Consider the following 25,456-nt stretch of genomic DNA (forward strand, 5'->3'; position numbering starts at 1 on the left):
TATGTGAAATGTATTATGATGTGAAAGATTTTACGAACCAAGCATGATTTCAGGTAATATGAAAATATGAGTTATGTTGTGATGGTTTTGACGATTATGTAATAAATGATGTATTTTCAGTATATATATACCTGAAACGATTTTGGTGCGAGGCCATATATTTATGTTATCGGCACGAGGCCGTATCTATGTTTTTGGCGTGAGGCCATACATTTATGTTATCGGCATGAGGCCGTATTTATGTTATTGGTGCGAGGCCATGTATTTATGTTATCGACACGAGGCCGTATTTATGCTATTGGCACGAGGCCGTACTTATATTATTGGCGTAAGGCCATATTTACTATGATTTTGGCGCGAGGCCATATGTATGATTTCGGCGCGAGGCTGTATCTATGTTTTCGGCACGAGGCCGTAATGATGTTACGTGTGATCATGTATTATATGTTTTCACAACCAGGATGTTAGTTTAGTTCAGACCAGGAGCTCGGTACCGTAGCTATGGGTTCATTTTGGCATGAGGTCTTATTAGTGCTACCGTCTCACAAGGGATGGGAGATGGATAGTCGATGTAGCTTTCAGTAGAGTGTGGATGTCCACCTGGCAGTCCGGACCAGGGTGTGGCAGGCTCATCGTACTTACAGACATATTTGATTCGGCAGTGGTCGGCCAACCATTGTCGGGTCCCGCCTTCGGGTTGCACAACCCGTCATGAGGGGTAATACATGACACCAGCTAGCTAGTCATCCTGGGTTTGTTTTCAGTACTACAGTTATAACAGATGATTTTATGTATGATATGATTTATTAATAGATGTGAAAATATATGTTTTACCCAGTACGATATGATTATGTTATATAGTTATGAAATGTACTGTATATGTACAAATGCATTAAATATTCATGTTGCCACACAACTGTATTTAGTTTATTTTCCCTTACTGAGAAGTGTCTCACCCCCAAACTTAATTAATTTTTCAGGAGCTCCTGAGAGACTGGCGGGTCAAGGCCGCCGTTGAGCTAGTGAGATTACCCTGTGAGAAGGGTAAGATTTTGTAATAGCGGCAGAATTATTTTGTGTTTGACCCTAGAGATATTTGGATGTATGTGAGGATGTATAGAATGCTCTGGTATTATGTTTTATGATTAGATGTTTGAGATTTTATGTTTACTGCTGCCTGGTTTTCCGCTGTGTTGGACAGGTGTCCCCGCTACCCACGGGTTCGGGTTGATCATTTTATTTATTATGTGATATTTTATGTTAAGAAATTGAGGGACGTTACATTTGGTATCAGAGCCTAGGATACTAGGTTCTGTAGACTCTAGAGTGCAGCAGTAATAATACCAGAGTATAGGATAAGAGGATTTGAGGTCTGGTTTTGTAGTCTAGATGCAGGACTTCCGTGGTGGTTTGTATGATTTTCCTGGGGTGACGATTTCAAGAAATTCATTGTAAACTATCGTCGGGTTGGGTATCTAGGTTGCAGGATTGAACCTTGAATTAAGATTAGGAGTGATAAGTTTATTAGGAGAATATACTATATGAGTTGGGGGATACACGAAGGAAAAGAGGTTTTGAGTTAAGTTATTTCTTCTTTCAGGATGGACCACGGTGGAAATAGTGCCCACGCCTGTGGGAGTGAGGGTGTTGGACCCTCAGGCGCTGTGGGTAGTGATTCAGATGCAGTCTCACGCAGCATAGCACAGCAGGTTATGGCAAAAATTTTCAGGAGTTCGAGAGAACAGGGTGGTCCGTCTGTAGGCCACGGTTGTACGATCGAGAAGTTCATAAAGATGAATCCTCCAGCTTTCTCAGGAGGAATGGATCCTACAATCGCTGAGAATTGGGTGTAGGAGATGGAAAAAATATTTGCAGTATTACAGTGTTCAGAGGAGCAGAAGGTGCTGTTTGCCACCTACAGACTGACTGGAGAGGCCGAGAGATGGTGGTCAGCAGTGAGATTGTTAGAGCAGTAGAGGACTATACCTGTAGAGATGACTTGGGAGCGATTTAAAGAGATATTCTTCGACAGGTATTTTTCAGCCTCTTCCAGGGAGGCTAAGATTACGGAGTTCCTGAATCTGAAGCAGGGACAACTGTCAATACAGTAGTACGCGGCGAGGTTCATTGAGCTATCTCGCTTCGCCCCGTACATTATTCCAGATGAGACGAAGAAGGTACGACAGTTTGAAAGAGGCTTGAGGAGAGAAATTTACAAGCAGGTATCGATATTGAAGTTGCAGGACTTCACCGAGTTGGTTGACCGAGCCACTATAGCAGAGATTGGTGAGCGATTGGAGGCTGAGGAGCAGAGGCAGAAGAAGAGATCCATACCTTCTGATTTCCAGCAGGGGGCCGACCGTGCCGCGTGGAAGAGAGGTGGCTATTATAGGGACCGGAGACAGAAGACTGGGAATCGCGGTTTCCAGGGTGCACAGCCATCTCCCGCTTGCCCATCTTGAGGGAAGAGACACCTAGGAGAGTGTCGTGCTGGGCGAGGTGTCTGCTACAGGTGCGGGGAGCCAGGACATATGATGAGGGAGTGTCCGACACAGATTGGTACTGTTCCTAAACCTGCACGAGGAGGTTACCAGGCACCACAAGGAGGCTAGCAGAGGAATACGGCCCCAGCCAGAGTTTTTACTTTGACACCGGGCGATGCTGAGGTGGCAGGAGATGTGGTGATAGGTACTGTTTCAATACTGTCATTTAAAGCTACTGTTTTATTTGATTCTGGGGCGATGCATTCATTTATTGCCTGGGATTATGTTAAATTGTGTGGGTTTGAGCCTCAGCAGTTAGAAATTAGTTTGTCTGTTGCTACGCCAACTGGGACCATAAGGGTATGTAGGAAGGTACTCAGGGACTGTCCAGTGGATATTCAGGGGAGGTCTTTGTTAGCTAATCTGGTGGTTTTGAGGTAATCTTGGGCATGGATTGGCTAGCTGCCCACTATGCTAGCATTGATTGCCATCAGAGAGTGGTAGTGTTTAGACCTCCAGAGGGACAGAAGTACAGATTCGTGGGATCACGTGTGCGCACCCCACCTCAGTTATTATCTGCTATTCAAGGGTGTAGATTGCTATCAGAAGGTTGTCAGAAATATTTAGCCTATGTGAAGGCTGTATCAGAAGAGGAACTGAGGGTGGAGGATATCCTAGTGGTGAGGGATTTTCCTGATGTATTTCCCGAGGATTTGCTGGGACTACCTCCTGATCGTGAGGTAGAGTTTGTTATTGATTTGGTTCCGGGGACAGCACCAATTTCGAAGGCGCCGTATAGAATGGCACCTGGAAGAGCTGAAAGAATTGAAAAAGCAGTTGCAGGAGCTGTTAGATAAGGGGTTCATTTGGCCCAGTGTGTCACCCTAGGGAGCACCAGTTTTTTTTTGTGAGGAAGAAGGATGGCTCGATGAGATTATGCATTGACTATCGAGAAATAAATAAAGTAACTATCAAGAATTAATACCCGCTCCCACGTATTGATGATTTGTTTGACCAGTTACAGGGGACACAGATCTTTTCGAAGATAGATTTACGCTCCGGGTACCATCAGGTGAAAGTCAGGATGGAAGATGTTCCGAAGACGGCATTCAGAACACGGTATGGTCACTATGAATTTCTAGTTCTGCCGTTTGGGTTGACAAATGCTCCTGCAGTGTTTATGGATCTTATGAACAGGGTTTTTCACTAGTACTTGGATCGGTTTGTGGTAGTATTTATGGATGATATACTGGTGTATTCGAAGAGTTCAGAGGAGCATGAGGAGCATTTGAGTATAGTGTTGCAGGTATTGCGAGAGAAGAAGCTATATGCGAAGCTCAAGAAGTGTGAGTTTTGGCTGGAACAGGTTACCTTCCTTGGACACGTTATATCCAAGGGTGGTATTTCTGTTGATCCGAGTAAAATTGAGGCGGTAGTTGATTGGGTACAACCAAAGAACGTGCATGAGATTAGGAGTTTCCTGGGATTGGCTGGGTACTACCGCAGGTTTGTTGAGGGCTTTTCTCGATTGTCAGGCCCGTTGACCAGATTGACCAGGAAAGGAGCAAAGTTTGAGTAGTCTGATGAATGTGAACAGAGCTTCCAGGAGTTGAAGCAGCGACTCATCACTGTGCCTGTGTTGACGATTCCTTCAGGAGAAGAGGGGTTCGTAATTTACAGTGATGCGTCCCATAAAGGGCTCGGATGCGTGTTGATGCAGCGGGGGAGAGTGATAGCCTTTGCCTCACAACAGTTGAAAGAATATGAGAAGAATTACCCTACCCACGATATGGAGTTGGCGGCAGTTGTTTACGCGCTGAAGATTTGGAGGCACTATTTATATAGGGGTAGGTGTGAGATATTTACTGACCATAAGAGTTTAAAGTATTTCTTCACGCAGAAGGAATTGAATATGAGGCAGAGGAGATGGTTGGAGCTAATAAAGGATTACGACTGCACTATTAGCTACCACCCGGGAAAGGCTAATGTGGTTGCTGATGCTTTGAGTCGAAAATCAGTGGAATCATCTGTATCTACAGTGGAGATTCAGCATCTGATTTAGATGGATCTGGAGAGGCTCGGTGCGGAGCTGGTAGAGGGCGATCACCAGGCGTTCATTGCTGACTTGGTTTTGCAGCCGACTCTACAGGAGAGGATTAAAGCAGCTCATAGGAATGATGCAGAACTAGTAGAGCTTATAGGAAAGGTACAGGATGGTCAGGAACCAGAGTTCAACATTTCAGATGATGGAGCCCTGAGGTTCCATACCAGGTTATGTGTTCCTGCCGATCCTGAGATCAAGAAAGTCATACTGGAGGAAGCACATCGATCCCTATATACTGTACATCCGGGTAGCACAAAAATGTACAGGGATCTCTGAGAGTCCTTCTGGTGGAGCAACATGAAGAGGGAGATAGCTCAGTTTGTGGGTTAGTGTTTGATGTGCTAGCAAGTGAAGGCTGAGCATCAGAGACCGGCGGGATCGTTGCAGCCACTCCACATTCCTCAGTGGAAGTGGGAGCATATAGCAATGGATTTCGTCTCAGGATTACCGCCAGCATTGCATGGATAGGACGCTATTTGGGTAGTGGTGGATCCATTGACGAAGACTGCCCACTTTTTGCCGATTAGAGTTAGCTACTCCATGGACAGATTAGCTGAGTTATACATCCAGGAGACAGTTAGACTCCACGGCGTCCCAGTGTCCATAGTTTCAGATAGAGATCCACGGTTTACATCTCGTTTTTGGAAGAGTCTGCAAGGGGCTATGGGTTCTCAGTTGTCGTTCAGCATAGCTTTTCATCCTCAGACAGATGGACAGACAGAGAGGACGATACAGATTTTGGAGGATATGCTATGAGCATGTGTGCTGGATTTTGGAGATCGTTGGATGCAGTATTTGCCACTGGTTGAGTTTGCGTATAACAACAGCTACCAGGCCAGCATTGGGATGGCACCGTATAAGGCACTGTATGGCAGGAGGTGCCGATCCCCGTTGTACTGGGATGAGGTTGGAGAGAGACAGGTATTGGGGCCAGAGCTGATATAGCAGACTCAAGATAAAGTCAGACTCATCAGAGACAGGATCTAGAGAGCGCAGAGCCGGCAGAAGAGTTATGCTGATACTTGTCGGCGAGAATTGGAGTTTGACACAGGAGATCACGTGTTCCTGAAGGTGGCACCGCTGAAGGGTGTTATGAGATTCGAGAGGAAAGGTAAGCTGAGCCCTAGGTATATTAGACCATTCGAGATTCTTGAGAGAGTGGGTCCAGTTGCCTATCGTTTGGCATTACCACCGGTCCTATCTAGGATCCATGACGTATTCCACGTTTCTATGCTGAGGAAATACGTCCCAGACCCCTCTCATGTGATTAGATATGAAACACTGGAGTTAGGCGATACTTTAGCTTATGAGGAAGTGCCAGTGCAGATTCTTGACTGGAAGGAACAGGAGCTGCGCACGAAGAAGATTCCACTGGTAAAAGTTCTATGGCGCAACCATGCCATTGAGGGGGCTTCTTGGGAACTAGAGGATCAGATGCGCCAGAAATATCCGCACTTATTCAGTGGAGTTAGAGTTGAGCCAGTCAAGTGAATGGAATATTGTTGTAGTTTTTATTTGTATAGTGTAACATAAGATAGATAAAATTTTTAGTTTTGAAACGTGAATGGTTTTGGGAGAATTTTGACTAGTTGTAATCTTCCAGAGCCCTCATTGTAACCACGGTATTCCTCCGCCATAAGTGAGGGTAATCAATAAAAATAAGAAGTGTTTTCACTAAGAAAGGGAAATAGGGGAATGACAAATTTCGAGGAAGAAATTTTTATAAGGTGGGGAGAATGTAAAAACCCCAAAAAGAGATATAAAATATTAGTGAATTGATTTCAAAAAAAAATAAAATAAAAAAATTAAAAATAATAATATTAATTAATTAATTAATTAATTAAAGGAATTAAAAAAAAAGAAAAAAAAATTAATTAATTAATCAAATTTAAAAGAAAAAGAGAAAGAAAAAAAATTAATTTTTATTTTTTTTAATAAAATATATTATTATTATTATTATTATTAATTAAATATATTTCTTATTATTATTATTATTAATATATATATATATATATATATATATATATATATGTTAACCACCTGAAGCTTCTTGAAGCTTCAGGTGGATTCCTAAAGTTTAATTCACGCGCCCCGAGTATGATTTTCATACTATTCTTCTGCTTCTTCTTTTCTTTTATTTTCTCTTTTCTGCAACTCTCTGTAATCTCTCTCTCTCCTCACGTTCTCTCTTCCTCTCTCCTCTATTTCGTGACGGATTTTCGCTCGATCGAAAATCCAAAGATACCACTGGACTCCATTCGCCGCTGCCGTCATTTCTACCGGAGCGGATCGGTGGTAGGAGCGGCATAAGCGTATTCCCTGGGGTAAGCCATTTCCTCATTTTTCTTTAATTTCTTGCAAAATATAAGCCCAATTGACGAACGGACGCCATCACGAGAATCTAGGGATGATTCTCTACAAGTCTAGTTGGACAAAATTCTCGTGGGGGTGTCGGGCCAAAACCCCAAATTTGGGGTGCGGCGATTATTAAGGGGCTTATTTTTAATTAATTAGTATTAATTTAGAAATGCTAAAATATTAAGCATCTAGGACTGAAGTAGGATTTCTGAAATTTAGGGCTCAAGTGAGTGCCGCGGGTGTAATTTTGGGACCCGCAGGTAAAATTTGGAAAATTAAGTATGGATATTAAATAATAGTTTAAATATTAATTTGAGGTATATGGAGCCTAAGGAAGGTTAGATGAGTATTATTTTGGAGAAATAGATTAATTAATTTGGGGAAAATGTAAATTGCAGGAATTAGATTTCGGGCGCCAAGGGCGTGAAATTTTGGGTCCTAAGGAATTTCTCAATAGTCAGGTAAGAGAATAAACTAAATCAGTAATTTTTCCATACAAATTATTATTGATTATGATTAAATTTATTTTCAGAAAAGCATATGTTATATTGTGTATTACAAATGAAATGTACGATTAAGAAAATACTATTATGATGATTAAAATGTATATGTATGTATGAGATGTAAGGAATTCATGATTTTAGAATATGAAGTATGACTTTTAACAGCATATGTGTGGCATGAATATTATTTTATGTGAAATGTATTATGATGTGAAAGATTTTACCAACCAAGCATGATTTCAGGTATTATGAAAATATGAGTTATGTTGTGATGGTGTTGACGATTATGTAATAAATGATGTATTTTCAGTATATATATACCTAAAACGATTTTGGCGCGAGGCCATATATTTATGTTATCGGCACGAGGCCGTATCTATGTTTTTGGCGTGAGGCCATATATTTATGTTATCGGCACGAGGCCGTATTTATGTTATTGGCGCGAGGCCATGTATTTATGTTATCGGCACAAGGCCGTATTTAAGCTATCGGCACGAGGCCGTATTTATATTATTGGCGCGAGGCCATATGTATGATTTCGGCGCGAGGCCGTATTTATGTTTTCAGCACGAGGCCGTAATGATGTTATGTGTGATCATGTATTATATGTTTTCACAACCAGGATATTAGTTTAGTTCAGACCAGGAGCTCGGTACCATAGCTATGGGTTCATTTTGGCACGAGGCCTTATTAGTGCTACCGTCCCATAAGGGGATGGGAGATGGATAGTCGATGTAACTTTCTGTAGAGTGTGGATGTCCACCTGGCAGTCCGGACTAGGGTGTGGCGGGCTCATCGTACTTACAGACATATTTGATTCGGCAGTGGTCGGCCAGCCATTGTCGGGTCCCGCCTTCGGGTTGCACAACCCGTCATGGGGGGTAATACATGACACCAGCTAGCTAGTCATCCTGGGTTTGTTTTCAGTACTACAGTTATAACAGATGATTTTATGTATGATATGATTTATTAATAGATGTGAAAATATATGTTTACCCAGTACGATATGATTATGTTATAGAGTTATGAAATGTACTGTATATATACAAATGCATTAAATATTCATGTTGCCACACAACTGTATTTAGTTTATTTTCCCTTACTGAGAAGTGTCTCACCCCCAAACTTAATTATTTTTCAGGAGCTCCTGAGAGACTGGCGGGTCAGGGCCGCCGTTGAGCTAGTGAGATTACCCTGTGAGAAGGGTAAGATTTTGTAATAGCGGCAGAATTATTTTGTGTTTGACCCTAGAGATATTTGGATGTATGTGAGGATGTATAGAATGCTCTGGTATTATGTTTTATGATTGGATGTTTGAGATTTTATGTTTACTGCTGCTAGGTTTTCCGCTGTGTTGGACACGTGTCCCCGCTACCCACGGGTTTGGGTTGACCATTTTATTTATTATGTGATATTTTATGTTAAGAAATTGAGGGACGTTACAAGTGTATTTCAAAGATCTATACTTTGAAATAATCTTACCCGCACAAGATATTTTTCAACAATACAACAGGGAGATAATGAAGTTTAGCTTCTTAACAAAATATTTGTAATAAGCAAAAAAGCAAGCTTTTGAATCTTGCATCGAAGATGCTAAGATTCAGAAGCTGTAGAGAATTTTCCTAAGTAATATTTATCAAGGAAAATAATCAAGGAAAAACTCAAGCTAACTTTCTAAAAATGATTTTTCAAAAATTTAAGGAGTATAAGAGAGTATCAGCTTTGAAGTGAATATAAAATGCTCACAAGAATGTATTCACTCAATCTTCAAGTTGCAATGAATGTGCAAAATGAAGAGAATGAATATATGTACTCTTTCTAAGATGATTTTGCAAAGGAATAAATGAAAGAGTATAAGTGAATGCTTGTATGAATATAAGCTACAATAGCATAATAAACTTTGAGATAAAATTAAGCTAATCAAAAGTTGGTAGTTGTGCTTTAATATGGGCTATATATAAAGCTCCCAAAAAATGTGACTATTAAGGATATGCTCGTCTTTTTAAAAAATATTTAATTGCAAAATTAATGATAATTAGCGCTGAAAAATAAGCCAACCTAAGAGTCTCGGTCGACTGAGCAATGGTGCTCGGTCGACTAAGCAAGAGCGATTTCCAATCGTTCGTAGCTTGGTCCACTGAGCATATTTTGTGCTCATTTCTTTGGTTGGCTAACCGCTTATATAAGGCCATATTATGAACTTGGTTCGATCGAGAAAAGTTCCTGTCGGTTGGCCAAAAAGTAAACTCAGATTCCAAGGTGGTTGGTTGGCTGAGGAAGGTTAAGTTGAAAAAGTGGCTGGTCGATTGAGCTATATAAAAAATTATTTTCTGGCCTAAGGTCTCATCGAATGACTAAGCTGAATATGCCTAATATCGATTGGTTGATTGAGCATGAAATAAACTTGTGTTTTTGGCATGTTTTGTCCTTACAATTCATCAACAAGATTTTCCACGAAAGCTTTAGTTCCCTAGGGTCAATCTATGGTCTCTATTTGAGCATTAACCCACACCATGCATGATTTGCAATTATTACAAAACACAAAGTGAGTACTTTTATAATTAAAACATTGTAAAGTCTTCGTTTGTTGCTCATTGTAGTTTTTCAAAATCAAAATAGGGATTGGACTCAAAAAGCCAACAAACCTCCATCAAATAGGCTCTCCCACAAGGGTGAACACATACCCTATTATAGACCTCCTATCATCTAAGTTCCTTGCATAGTCTGCATCCACATGTCCCACAACTGACAGATCACTCTATTGTATGCTGAACATAAGTCCATGGTCTTTAGTACCTAAAAACTAAGGTGTAGCCCCAAGAGCCCGCGGGGGGGGGGGGGGGGGGGGTGAATTGGGTTATTAAAATTTTTTTTAAATCCTTTTATGAATTCTTAACCTTATATAATTCTTTCAAAGATTTATTCACTTCTTTTAGAAATCACACAAAGGATTAAGTATTTTATTCAATTGACAACCATAACACAAATCAATCAACTACTCAAACCAATCAACCACAATATAAGTAACCAATCGAAATATGCTTTGCAATTCTTTTGGCAATATTCAGCTTGATTGTTTACAGCCCTGTGTATATGAATATGTAAGCCCTATAGAGAATGTAATTGGCCTTTCCATTGATAATCAAAATAACATCCAATCACTCTTTCCAAAATCAAAATTCAAATAAACCTCCAGTTAATAGGTTTTAGGTTGTTAACCAATCAACATACTCCCTTACGGTTTTCGCAAAGTATTGATTGACCAACGTACTCCCTTTCGGTTTCTACAAGCCTAAGAACAAATTAAGCTTTGGTTTATTCAATTTCCAATACACGTTGTTTTTATGATTGAGAGAATTGCAACATCTATACAGTTTATATTTTTTCTAGAATTTAAAGAGAATAAGGGAAAGAGAGTGACACCGGTGTTTTTACGAGGTTTGGCTTATCCCCAGTCTACGTCCTCGCCTTAGGCTAACCACCTAAGGATTCCACTATACCTATTCCTTTCCAGGTGGAACAAAACCGTTACAAATAACCTATTTTTCAGGAAGAGAAACCTCTCCAAGTGACAACCCACACTTGGTCCAACGATCTAAGTCAATCTTGAATCGTCAAAGAACTATTAAATGGAAATGAGAATCTACAAACAAGAACACTCTCAAAACATAGCCAATTTGTATAAGTTAGAGCACTTAATATACTTCAAAGCAAATACTAAATAGAAAATACGAAGCTCGAGATTTAGATTTCACCAAAGGTTCTTTCTTATAGATAGAGAAAACTTAGTTGCAAATCAGAACCAAGGCTTTTGATCAATCACCAATTTCATAGAGTTCTCCCAGCAAATGTGAGCACGTATGGATTAAGGGGAGTATGAATGTAGAATGCTTGTATTGCTTCAGCATGTTTTTTTTTCATTGAGCAAGAGGGGTATTTATAGAGTCTTTTGTGGAAGAGTTTTCTTATTTACCAAGTTGACTTGGAGTGTTTGGTTAATTTCACAAAAGATTTGAAATCCTAGAATTAATTTTGAAAAACTCCTGTTTAGTTTGAATTTCAAAATATCCATGGAGTCAGTCGGTTGACTCACTTAACTGGGTCAAATTTTGTGCAGGTCAGTCAGCTAAACAGGCAGCTGACAGCGTTCTGTCTGTCAAAAAAATATGTCAATAAACAGTCAATTGGCTAACTAAACTTAGTTAAAAAATGGTCAGTCGGCTGGACAGACTAGGGTGTTAGTCGACTGACTAATCCTAGTTTAAATTATCAGTTGGTTGGGCAAGTTTTTCATTCTTTATGTTTGTCAGTTGGCTGGATGAACTTAGTCAAAAAATGGTGAGTCGGCTGGACAAACCATTCTTTTTCAAATATTTTTATTTTTGATTTTTAAACTCTAGTTTATTTTGAAAAAAATGAAATACAACATTTTGAAAATAATTTTCAAGGGTTTTTCAAGAGATGGTCTCTAAGTCTTTTGATCCTAAAGAGCTTCATATATCTAAATAGTATTGGATTGAAGTACTTACAAATATCTTTCTAAGCATAAACTCATTTAGCTCTAAGTCTTCAAGTCTCTTGACGTTCAACTTTACTTCAAGTCCCACTTAGCCTTTAAGCTCTTCATTTGTCTTTTATTGCTTCAATATTTTGAGAAGCTTTCAATTGACTTTGATTTCTAGCTTGCTTCCATGATCATGAGTGTTGTTTTACTTAATCCTAAAATAAAGTCACTCAACAACACATGTTAAAATATCCTTAATTTGTTATCATTAAAACAAGATTGAAAAACCTTGTTAGGCCAACAATTTCCCCCTTTTTTATGATAACAAATGAGGAGCAAAGATGAATGTTTCTTTGAAAAAAACTCCCTATTACTATAAGCATTCTTTTAATATTTTAAGCATGTGACATCAAATACATATAGTCAATATGTTCAAAGTCAAAGTCAAAGATATTCAATATACAAATAATGTACTCAACATAACTCATTATAAGTTCAAACATAGCATTTCAATATTCTAAATACATACGTAACATACTATTTCATATCATGACATCTTTGCTTTCTAAATACATACTTAACTACTTAACATGACATCTTTGTTTTTCTCAATTTCTCCCCCTTTGGACATCATTCAAAACAAGAGGAAGGACTCAAGTCATACTAAGCAGAGCAACCAAACGAAGTGTTTTGTCATACAAAATACCAAATCACAGCCAAAAAGTTACAAGATTCGGGTTTTTAAGTACAAGAATAGTAAAAACATCAACTTTCATCAGCAGGATGATCATCTAATTCTTCTTCATTCCTTTCTTCTTCCTTTTCATTTCTTTCTTCTCCATCTGAGTCCTTTTCTTCTTCTTCTTCTTCTTCTTCTTCTTCTTCTTCTTCTTCTTCTTCTTCTTCTTCTTCTTCTTCTTCTTCTTCTTCTTCCATGCCTTCCTTATCATCATCATCCCCACTTCCTTCCATGGAATCCCCGTCATCACTCCCATCATCATTGGTAGGAGCTAAACTGACATCCATAGGATAAGCGGTATGAGAGGAACTGACTAAATGTTTCTCAATTTGACTCAAATGTTCATCAAGTTATAAACCATGCTCTTCTTCCATGCCTTCCTTATCATCATCGTCCCCACTTCCTTCCATGGAATCCCCGTCATCACTCCCATCATCATTGGTAGGAGCTAAACTGACATCCATAGGATAAGCGGTACGAGAGGAACTGACTAAATGTTTCTCAATTTGACTCAAATGTTCATCAAGTGAGGAGTAATTTTCCTGAAGAGAAGAAACGTTGGTTTGGAGAGATTGAAGCCCTGTTTGTATGGTTTGACTGAAAGTGGTGAATTGTTGATAGAATGGACTGAACCATGCGAGAGTACTAGTAATAGGGGGTTGTCATACTTGACTTCCATTTCCTTTTAGGATCCAACCATCCTCATACTTCTCATAGCCTATTAATTTGAGATTTGTGGAATTGAAAATGTCATAATGGGTGCATTTCACAAAGAAATCAGAAGGTGAGGAGACTTGAAGTTTTGCAAAAAATTAGTTTAAAATTCCTCTATAGGGAAGGGTGACTCGTTATGCTTCCACCTGAGATATCATCCATTGAAGCATAAGACTCAAATTTTTGTAAAATTTGAGCTTGAAGATTCAAATGTTTGTAGAGCAAAGGATTGTCAAAAGACACAGGCTCGGTGTCCAATATCAAGGGAAGGAATTCTTCTAGAGTGAAGTCCTGTTCTAAAATCCAAGAAGTACTAAAAGGAGGACATTCAAAATCTCCTTTGGTGATTTTAAAGATTTTTGCAAGGTATTCATGAGTGAGAGAGATGGATTTTCCCATCACCTTGGTAGAAAGTTCATTTTCTTCCTTAATAAGATTTGCATAGAAATTTTTTTACGAGGTTAGGAAAATGTCCCTTGGCTTGATACAAATTGAAAATTTTCCATCCTAGTGTCTCGAACAAGGAAATGATATGAGGGAAATCAGATGTGAAAAATGAAACATCAAGGATTTTACCTAAGATAGGATCTGCTGCGCTTAGATGATTTCGATAAAAGCTCTTGGCATGTGGGGCTACGCAGCCATTGCTCAATCGAAGAATCTTCAGCAAATTGCGATGAGGTGGAGGGTTTCTTACTTCCTACGGACTTGATTCTTGGCATTTTAGAACTTTTCTATAGAAAACCGAAGTTGGATTTTGCTAAGGTAGTGTTAGATTTTGGAAATGGAAGACAAGATTTTTGTGATTTTTGGAAGAGGAGGAACTGAGGGAAAGGAGAGCAAAAGAGCACAGGTGAGGATAAGCCCTAGGTTAGTTGGAAGATCACTCGAATGACTCAGGTTTTTATAAATAAGTCTAGGGTTTTTCCATCAGTCAATTGGTTGACTTCAGGGTCAATTGGCTGACTGGTCTCTATTTCAGAAAAATAGCTCAATCAATCGGCTGCGTCTTGGGTCAGGCAACTGACTGTTATACTCTTCTCATGTATTTGTTCAGTCAGTCGGCTGGGTCTTTGGTCAGTCAACTGACTGTTGATCTTTTGTGAAAAGTTTAATTCTTTACACAATTTCTCTACTATGTAATAGACCAAGCTCTCTTCTAATTGTTATGAATCTGTTTTCTGAGAGAGGTTTAGTGAAGATATCAGCCTATTGATCATTTGTATTGATGAATTCAAGAGTTATATCTTCTTTTTGAACATGATCTCTTAAAAAATGATGTATTATTTCAATGCGCTTGGTTCTTGAATGTGAAATAAGATTTTTAGATATGTTTATCGCACCCATGATGTCACACTTAATTGGTATAGTTCTGTATTTTAAATTAAAATATCTTAATTGCTGTTTCATATATAGTGTTTGTGCACAACAACTCCTGGCTGCTACATATTTAGCCTCAGCAGTTGACAAGGCCACGAAATTTTGTTTCTTTCAAAACCAAGATACTAATGATCTTCCTAAAAAGGGACATGTGCCACTGGTGCTCTTTCTATAAATTTTGCATCCGGTATAATTTGCATCTGAATAGCTAATCATTTCAAAGACAGTGTCTTTTGGATACCATAGTCCTAGTTCAATTGTGCCTAATAAGTATCTAAGAATTTTTTTTACAACAACTTGATGAGATTTCTTAGGTTCGATTGAAAACGTGCGCACATACACACATTAAACATTATGTCGGGTCTACTGGCTGTTAAATATAGTAAACTTCCAATCATGCCTCTATAATACTTTATATATATCTACAGGTTTTCCTTTCTCATCTTTATGTATGCTGATGGAGGTACTCATATGGGTTTATTATTTTCCATATGGAATTTTTTTATCATTTCTTTTATGTATTTGGATTGACTTATGAAAGTCCCCTTCTTTGCTTATTTAATTTGTTGTCCAAGAAAAATAGTTTAATTCTCCCATCATGCTCATTTCAAATTCTTCTTGCATACATTTTGCAAATTCTTTACATAGATGTTCATTAATAGCACCAAATATTATATCATCTACATAGATTTGAATTAAAAGTATGTCATCTTTCTTGGTTTTAATGAACAAGGTACTATCAATTTTTCCTCTTGAAAACCCTTTTTCTATTAGAAATCCACCAAGTATTTCATACCAAGCCCTAGGAGTTTGTTTTAACCCATACAAAGCCTTAGTTAGTTTAAACACATAATCAGGATTTTCTATATCTTCGAATCCAAGGGGTTGTTCAACATATATCTCTTCATTAATATACCCATTTAAGAAGGAACTTTTAACATCCATTTGGTATAACTTAAATTCTTTGTAGGAGGCATAATCTAATAGCATCCTTATAGCTTCCATTCTAGCTATAGGGCCAAAGGTTTCATCATATGTTAGCTTTGGTGCAATCCCAAGAGAGGGGGGGGGGGGAGGGGTGGAGGGTGAATTGGGTATTTAAAATTTATCACCTAGATCAATTGGTTTAACAGTAGTATTACACAACCTAGGGTCAGTCTATGAAATTAACAAATAAACATACATGTGCAATAAAAGTAAAGTGCCAAAAAGTAAACAGTATACGCAGTATGTTATCAAGGTTTGGCCAAATTGCCTACGTCCCCGCCTTGGCTAACAAGCACAAGGATTACCAGTATAGGCTCACTTAATGGGTGGAGCGACACTTAAACAACCAGGTCAATTAGCACAGGGCTGACCTCAACCTTTACAACCAGGTCAATTAACACAAAGCTGGCCTCAACCTACACAATCCTTACCGGGCTGGATTAATGCCCCCTCAGGCCACGCCTGGAAATAAAACAATGTTCACTCAATCAAAATGGTATAGTGATTGTGCTTTTGTGTAAAGAAGATATGTACCCAAATACATGCAATATAATCAATCAACCACACATCAACAATGTAGGAAACATAAGCTTAGTGATGTGTATTTTTGTGCAAGCTACACTCAATAAGATATGATCGTTAATAAGCTCAAGAGTGTTCTAAACAAGCAATACCTTGGAATTTAAACAAAGTATTTCAATAGCAAATCAATATTCCAAGTATGCGAATTAGATAATCAAACTAGTTCAAAAAGAGTTTTCCTCAATGAAAGATGTACAACACTAGTTTGAAAATAAGTGCTTGTTTGAGAAATTTTTGCACACCAAAAAATCAAGCTATTAATCACTTGCAACAAAGATGCAAATATCATAAGCTTCCTTGGTTTAATACCATACAATATTTATAATATGAAAATCTGTGGGATAAACCTAAGCTAAATTGCCTAAAGAAAATATTTCAATCACACAAACAAATGGGAGTATTTAGTAAAGTATAGCGATCTTAAGCACTCTTGAAATGTTCACACAATCTCATAAGATATTAAATGAACGGAGATTTGAGAGTACTTGGCCAAAAGATGTATTTTCAAAAGAGAGGATATTTTCGCTAATCTATTTGCTAATCTCACCCTAACATTGCAAATGAACTCATATTTATAATCAGGGGTAAAAATATAACCGTTTGGGATATGAAGGGAATAATTAAAAATGTCCCAAATGATTAAAATCCATTTAGCCCGAGTTAATCCTGTTTTACCGCGGTTAAATTAATTTTAACCGGCTAGGGTTCGGGTGGCTGAATCTAAGTTCGGTCGCCCGACCAGACATATGCTAAAAAGATGTTCAATGCAGTACAGTCACCTGGATTGAGCTTCGACAACCCGAATCAAAGTCAGTAGCAAAGTTTCGTGACTTCGGGTGCCCGATCAAATATTCAGTGGCCCAAATCCAAGGTTTCAGTTGCCCGGGGTCCTTTTTGAACTTAAATGATAGGTCGCCCAAGTTGGTGAGCCATCTATTTCGAGGGGTTCGGGCGCTCATGGATGGTGTGTGCATTTAAGGGTCAGACGCCTGAGAGCCTTGTCAACCTTATTGGTCACACCCAATTTTGATTATGACAAATACTCTTGTTACTAATGGTTGTACTGAGAATTGCATGCAGGTTCACCTTGTGCGCGCTTTAGGACTAAAAGACATATCATGATGGCGTGAGGTGTTCGTGCCAAAGAATAAAGATCTATGTGTTGTATTTTGTATTCATTTGATTATTTCTTCATTATGGGATGTAATTTATTATGAACTATGTGTGCGTATGGATTGTAATAATTTGCATCATGCATGGTAGGTAGGTATGCTCAAAACAACCATAGTTGGACTTTAGGTACCAACACAGACCTTAGGGATGTCGAACGACAACGGATTTTTTCTGGTAGAATAGAAAGTCCTTAGGTCTCTATACAAATGCACTAATAAGTCCCCATTATCATCTTCATATTAGGGGAATTAAAATTAGCTAAAATCAGACTCAAAATTGAAAAGGTTGAGAAGGTTCGGGATACCAAACCTACGTCGTGCAAAGCAGCTCAGGCGACCGAACAAGTCAACATGTTGATTGACTTGGTTATGGGCAACCGAACCATTTTTGAACGTATCTTCCTCAAGCAATCGAAAGCTTTTCAGAGCACTTTTCAACCACTCGGGCGACCGAACGTTTACATTCAAAAGTGGCTCGAGCGACCGAACTGCCTAGTTCGATTAACCAAACTTTGAGCCGGGCACTCGAAATGTTGAACAAAAGCTACTGAGTTTTGTTCGGCCAATCGAGTAACAGTTCGGGCACCTGAAACTCTTAGAGTTGGATTTTTGGCTGTGTCTATTCGGACACCTAATCTTATGACCGGGCAACCGAACCTTGCGGGTTAAAAATATTTTTACTAATTTTTTAAATGGGGTAAATAGGGTTAATTTTCTTAATGGTCTTTTATAAAATTCTAATTATACCCAATGTGTCCCCAACGATCAAAATTCCTCCTTGCCTATATATACCCATTCATTGTCTTAATTAGCAAACTTGATAGGGGCAAAAATTCTCTCAACTCTCAAAACCCTATAATAGCCAAATACTTCTTGAAAACACTCACATACTTTTCATTCTCTCTCTCTCTCTCTAAGCATTGTAAGTATCCCTATAAGGCTATTGTGCTCAAATTTATCTAGTTAATACTCCCTCTTGGTATATTGATTGATTGATTTTACTTGAGAGTATAGCCTAAAGTTCTTCCACCAATTTCTTTTGATAAATCTAGTGTGGAAAGACTTTGAGGGTTTTTGGTTCTTACATAATTGTTGCAAGTTACCTAAACTTAGATTTTGTGTGCAAAAATTCTTTTATAAAAAGCTAGTCTTTCAAACAACTCCATTGTGTTTTATACATTGAAATATCCTATGAAATTCGTTTGATTTATCTTGCTTAACATATTTGAAAACCTGATCTGATATTGTGATACTCAAATATTGTGTTTCAAATCTTGCTTAGATACACACTCTAGATCTTGATTGATTATCATACTTGATTGAATGTTTAGCAAACATTTGGGCATTAAGCATATTTACATATCATTTGTGCTTGGATTATTGTCTGAGCTATATTGGTGCACACATCTGCTTGTGTTGAAGCGCATTTCCGTGTACAAACATTTTTATACACATTGGTTGTATTCCAAGCACGGGCCTGAAGAGGGAGACTGTCCCTATGGAATAGTCCTGGATTGGCTTATACCCAGTTAGGAAAGCTAGGTGCATCATCCTGTTAAGGCGTGTCGGTTGAGGTCAGCCCCTTGAATTGACCTAGTTTGTATAGGTGCCGCTCCACCCGTTTAAGTGAGCATTATAATGGTAATCTTGGTGTTAGTGTGGCCAAGGCAAGGAGGTAGGCATAGTTAGCCGAACCTCGATGACATATCGTGCGTGTTCTTTACATTTTCATAATTTACATTTACTGCACGTGTATGTTTGTTTGATGATTGCATAGACTGACCCTAGGCTAAATTACATTGTTGTTAAAATTAGTAGACCTAGGCAACAAATTTTAAATACCCAATTCATCCCCCCTCTTGGGGTTGCACCATTACAATCAAGCCTGGTCAACGTGTTGACTTGTCAACATTCGGGCACCCGAGGAGTTTTGTACTCCAAGGGTTAGGTCACCCGAACTCTCTTAAGTTGTTGAGAATTGTTCAATTTAAGCATAGTTTCAACACACCTATATATTATATGTTATGTGTGTGAGTGTTGGAACCTAGGGTCTTGCTATGGTCTTATTGAGGTCATTTTAAGATAGTCCCAAAAATACGGTGTCGGTAGACTGAAGGGTGCCCTAAAGTCATTCAGCCCCTATGGTCATTCTACGGTCATTTTGAGCTTACAATTACTTACACGCATGACATGCAAAGATTATTACTGACCGATATGAATTATTACAAACCAAAATGAATGCAAATAGAATTGAAAATAAGTCTTCATTCCTTTTGCTTCTCTAAGCACCATCAATGAAGTTTGATCTTCATAGTCTGTATGACTTGCTTGAGTTCCTACCAACAGTGCATGCTAATGATAAACCTGTTCAAGAAGCTCAGAGCACAGGTGAGAAACATTGGTTTTGTCATCTTTGTTTTTGAGAACAAAACACTTACACCCAAAAACATGGAAGTAAGTTATTGTAGGCCTTCTTCCTTTCCATAATTCATAAGGTGTCTTGTTTAAGCATGTTATAATAGAAACCCTTTTAATTAAATAGCAAGTTGTATTTACAATTTTGGCCAAAAAATACTTGGGTAAGTTATTTTCATTTACCATTGTTCTTGCCATTATTTGAAGGGTTCTATGTTTCCTCTTAACAACTCCATTTTGTAGCGGGGTTCTAGGTGCTGAAAAGTTATGGCTTATAACATGATCATTGCAAAAAATTTCAATGTTTTTATTTTTAAACTCTCTTCCATGGTCACTTCTTAGGTTTGAATCATTGTAACCTTTCTCATTTTGAAGTTTCTTGCATAGAGTTATTAGCAAATCACAAGCTTCATCTTTGTTAGCTAAAAATAGTACCCATGTGTATCTAGAGTAGTCATCAACAATCACAAAGGCATATTGTTTTACTCCTAAGCTTTGAGTTCTAGTAGGTCCAACTAAGTCTAAGTATATGAGTTCTAGGGGTCTACTAGTTGATATATGTTTCTTTTTTTTAAAACTTGTCTTGATTTGTTTTCCTCGTTGACAAGCATCACAAACTTTATCTTTGATAAACTTAGCATTAGGCAAGCCCTTTACTAAATTACTTTTAGAAAGCTTGGACATAAGGTCCATGCTAGCATGTCCTAATCTTCTATACCAAAGCCAACTATTTTCACTCATGGCAGCCAAGCAAGTTACATCTTGAGAAATTAGGCTATCAAGGTTTATGCAATACATATTATTCATTCTATATGTTGTGAATAGTATTTCATGATCCTTAGGATTTTGTATTATACATTTATTTTTTTTAAAGATTATTTCAAATCCTTTGTCACTAAGTTGACTAATTCTTAATAGATTATGCTTTAGATCATCTACTAGCAAGACATCATCAATAGTGAGCGAGGAATCTTTACCTATTTTACCAATTCCGAAAATTTTGCCTTTTGCGTTGTCAATGAAAGTTACATATCATCCATCCTTTTGAGTAAGAGAAGTCAACTTTGATTTATCTTTCGTCATATGTCTTGAACATCCGCTGTCCAAGTACCATTTTTCTCTAGATGGAGTGGACCTAAAGCAAACCTACAAGAAAGGATTTATGCTGTTACTTTTGGAACCCAAACTTTCTTAACTCTTTTTAAGTGTTGTCTAGTTTTAGTATTTATCTTCCATTCATTTTTTAGTTTGATGTATTTTTTCTTGAGTGGACAATTAAACATTATATGTCCTTTATTTTTACACATGTAGCAAGTAGTATGCTCATAAATGTTTGTTGATGAAGTACTTGCATAGTATTTAGATTGATTTACAAAATATACCATAAACAAGTTTTTCTTTCATTTGTTTGGTGTTCCATTGTAACCAATTTTATCTCTATTGTTAGCCATCCTTTGTTGTCCTACCATTTTTTCAAAGTTTTCTTTGCCTCTAGTAAAGTTGTAAATAATATTTTCCTTATCTTAAATTGCGTTTTTAAGATCAATTATTTTTAGTTCTTTTTTGCCATCTTCACTCACTTGAAACTTTGCTAATTTTTGAGACATATTATTTACTTTCTCTTCAAGCTCAACAATTTTTAAGTCTTTTTCTTTTTCAACAGTTTTTGAAGATTCAATCTGATTTCTAAGTGATTTATTTTGTTGTTTCAAGATTTTGTTCCTTTTTGAGACCTTGATAAACTTATTATGAAGAGAGAATAATTCAACTTGAAGTACATGATTCATCACACGAATCTTCAGAGAAGGAGTAATAAGAGTTTACCTCTTCGTTGTGTGACATGAAGCTTCATTTTTGCTCTTGTATTCCTTCTTACTATTTTCACCTTTTTCAGTTTTTGACCCTCTGAATTTTCTAGTGTATTTCTTATTTCATTTGAAGAATTTTCCAAGTATTCTATTATGAAAGCTAATTCTTCATCATTTAATTCACCGGAGTCATTAACTTTTTCACATGAATGTTCTTTCAAGGCTTTTAAAGCTACAGACTTCTTATTTTTATTTTTAGTGTTTCTTCTTTTATAGCCATTTCATAGGTTAGAAGTGATCCTATGAGTTCATCTAATGAGGTAGTTTTGAGTTTTCTACCTTCCGTTAGGGCTATGGCTTTTGGTTCCCAAATAGGAGGAAGTGCTCTTAGAATTTTGCGAATCATCTCACGGGTGGAATATGTTTTTCCTAAGACACTTAGTGAGAGTATGATATGTGTGAACCTAGTGTACATGCTTGTTATGGTTTCATTAGAATTCATCCTAAAAGTTTCGTATTTACTAGTCAACATATCAATTCTACTGTCTCTAACATCTACTATACCTTCGTAGGTTACTTCTAATTTATCCCAAATTTCTTTTTCAGTTTTACATGTCAACACTCTATTGAATTTATTAGCATAAAGTGCACAATATAGGGCTTTTATTCCACTTGAGTTAACTTGCAGCATTTTGTGATCCATTTCGGTCATCTCTTTGTCTTCCTTAGGTACTTCTTTTCCATCCACTAGTTTAGTAGGGATTAGGTTACCATTTGTGACAACCTTCCATGCCTTCCAATCCATACATTGTTTCCAAAAGGTGTAGTTGAGTCCACAAAAAATGGGTGGTCTAGTTGAGGATTAACCCTCCCCAAAGGGAGCTACTCCTACTTGTGTCATCTAGATATTTATATAGCTTCTTGTTAGGATTTATTATAACGAGTCTCTGATACCAATTGAAAACTAAGGTGTAGCCCTAAGAAGGGGGCATGAATTGGGCTATTAAAATTTCTTTTAAATCCTTTTATGAATTCATAACCTTTTATAATTCTTTCAAAGATTTCTTGACTTTTTTAAGCAATCACACAAAGGCTTAAGTCTTTTATTCAATCCACTACAACAACACAAATCAATCAAATACTCAAACCAATCAACCACAATATAAGTAAACAATCAAAATATGCTTTGCAATTCTTTTGACGATATTTAGCTTGATTGTTTACATCCTTGTGTATATGAATATGTAAGCCTTGTAGAGAATGTAATTGGTCTTTCAATTGATAATCAAAATAACATCCAATCACTCTTTTCAAATTTGGAATTCAAATAAACCTTCAGTTAATAGGTTTTGGATTGTTAATCAATCAACATACTCCTTTACGATTTTCGCAAAGTATTGATTAACGAACGTACTCTCTTTCGGTTTCCGTAAGTCCAAGAACAAATTAATCTTTGGTTTATTTAATTTCCAATACACGTTGTTTTTATGATTGAGAGAATTACAACATCCACACAATTTATATTTTTACTAAAATTTAAAGAGTATAAGAGAAAGAGAGTGAATCCGGTATTTTTACAAGGTTCGACTTATCCCCAACCTATGTCCTCACCTTAGGCTAACCGCCTAAGGATTCCACTATACTTGTTCCTTTCCAGGTGGAACAAAACAGTTTTAAATAACCTCTTTTCCAAGAAGAGAAACCTCTCCAAGTGACAACCTATGCTTGGTCTAACGATCCAAATCAATCTTGAATCATCGAAGAACTATTAAATGGAGATGAGAATCTGCGTACAAGAACAATCTCAAAATCGAGCCAATTTGTACAAGTTAGAGCACTTAATATACTTCAAAGCAAATACTAAATAGAAAATATGAAGCTCAAGATTTAGATTTCACCAAAGGTTCTTTCTTATAGATAGAGAAAACTTAGTTGTAAATCAGAACCAAGGCTTTTGATCAATCAAAAATTTCATAGAGTTCTCCCAGCAAAAATGTGAGCACGTATAGATTGAGGAGAGTATGAATGTAGAATGCTTGTATTGCTTGAGCATGTTTTTTTTTTTTCATTGAGCAAGAGAGGTATTTATAGAGCCTTTTGTGGAAGAGTTTTCTTATTCACCAAGTCAACTTGGAGTGTTTGGTCAATTCCACAAAAGATTTGAAATCCTAGAATTAATTTTGAAAAACTTCCGATTTAGTTTGAATTTCAAAATATCCTTGGAGTCAGTCGGCTAGCTCACTTAACTGGGTCAAATTTTGTGCTGGTTAGTCAGTCCAACAGGTGGCTGACGGCGTTCTGTCTATCCAAAAAATATTTCAATAAATAGTCAGTCGACTGACTGAACTTAGTTCAAAAATGGTCTGTCAGCTGGACCGACTAGGGTGTCTGCCAACTGACCAATCCTAGTTTAAATTGTCAGTCGGCTGGGTAGGTTTTTCATTCTTTATATTTGTTAATCGATTAGCTAAAATTAGTTAAAAAATGGTGAGTCGACTGGACAAACCATTCTTTTTCAAATATTTTCATTTTTTATTTTAAAACTCTAGTTTATTTTGAAAAACTGAAATACAACATTTTCAAAATAATTTTTAAGGGTTTTTCAAGAGATGGTCTCTAAGTCTTTTGATCCTAAAGAGCTTCATATATCTAAATAGTATTGCATTGAAGTACTTACAAATATCTTTCTAAGCATGAACTCATTTAGCTCTAAGTCTTCAAGTCTCTCGAGGTCCTGTTTCACTTCAAGTCCCACTTAGCCTTTAAGCTCTTCATTTGTATTTTATTGCTTCAATATTCTGAGAAGCTTTCAATTGACTTTGATTTCCAGCTTGCTTCCATCATTATGAGTGTTGTTTTACTTAATACTGAAATAAAGTCCTCAACAATACAAGTTAAAATATCCTTCATTTGTTATCATCAAAAGGAGATTAAAAAGCCTTTTTAGGCCAACAGTACCCCTCAAGCATATGAAAATCCACTTGATTGCATCCCAAATCTTGTCGACGTTGATTTAAAAGAAACTTGCTCACCACACTGACAGGTTGTGCCAAATCAGGTCTTGTACATATCATAGCATACATTAAACACCTCATTGCACTAGCATAAAGGACCTTTGACATGTCATAAACATCATCATCCATCTTTGGGCACTGTGCGGTAGACAATCTAAAATGATTCACCAGTTGTGTACACACAAATTTTGCATTATCCATGCTAAACCTCTCCAAGACCCTCTCAAGATAGCTACCCTAAGATAACCACAACCTCCTTGCAGTTGCGTCCCTGCAAATCTCTATCTCAATAGTCTTCTTGGCCGCACCCAAATCCTTCCTGTCAAACCCTTTGTGCAACAAAGTTTTCAACTGATTAACCTTAGTCATACTTTTCACAGAAATTAACATGTCATCCACATAAAGCAACCGAAAAATAAGTGAACCATTATCAAGACTTTTTACATAAATACAACAATCATACTCACACCTCCTATAGCCAATCCGGATCATGTAAGAGTCAAAATATTTGTACCATTGCCTTGGAGACTGCTTCAGCCCATAAAATGACTTCCTCGGTTTACAAACCAAATGTTTCTATCCAGGATGACTAAACCCTTCTGATTATACCATATAAATTAGCTCCTTCAAATCACCATGGAGAAATGTTGTCTTTATGTCCATCTGCTCCAAATGTATATTGAAATGTGCCAC

Source organism: Malania oleifera, chromosome 2 (genome assembly GCF_029873635.1).
Source record: "Malania oleifera isolate guangnan ecotype guangnan chromosome 2, ASM2987363v1, whole genome shotgun sequence".
NCBI classification, from domain to species: Eukaryota; Viridiplantae; Streptophyta; class Magnoliopsida; order Santalales; family Ximeniaceae; genus Malania; species Malania oleifera.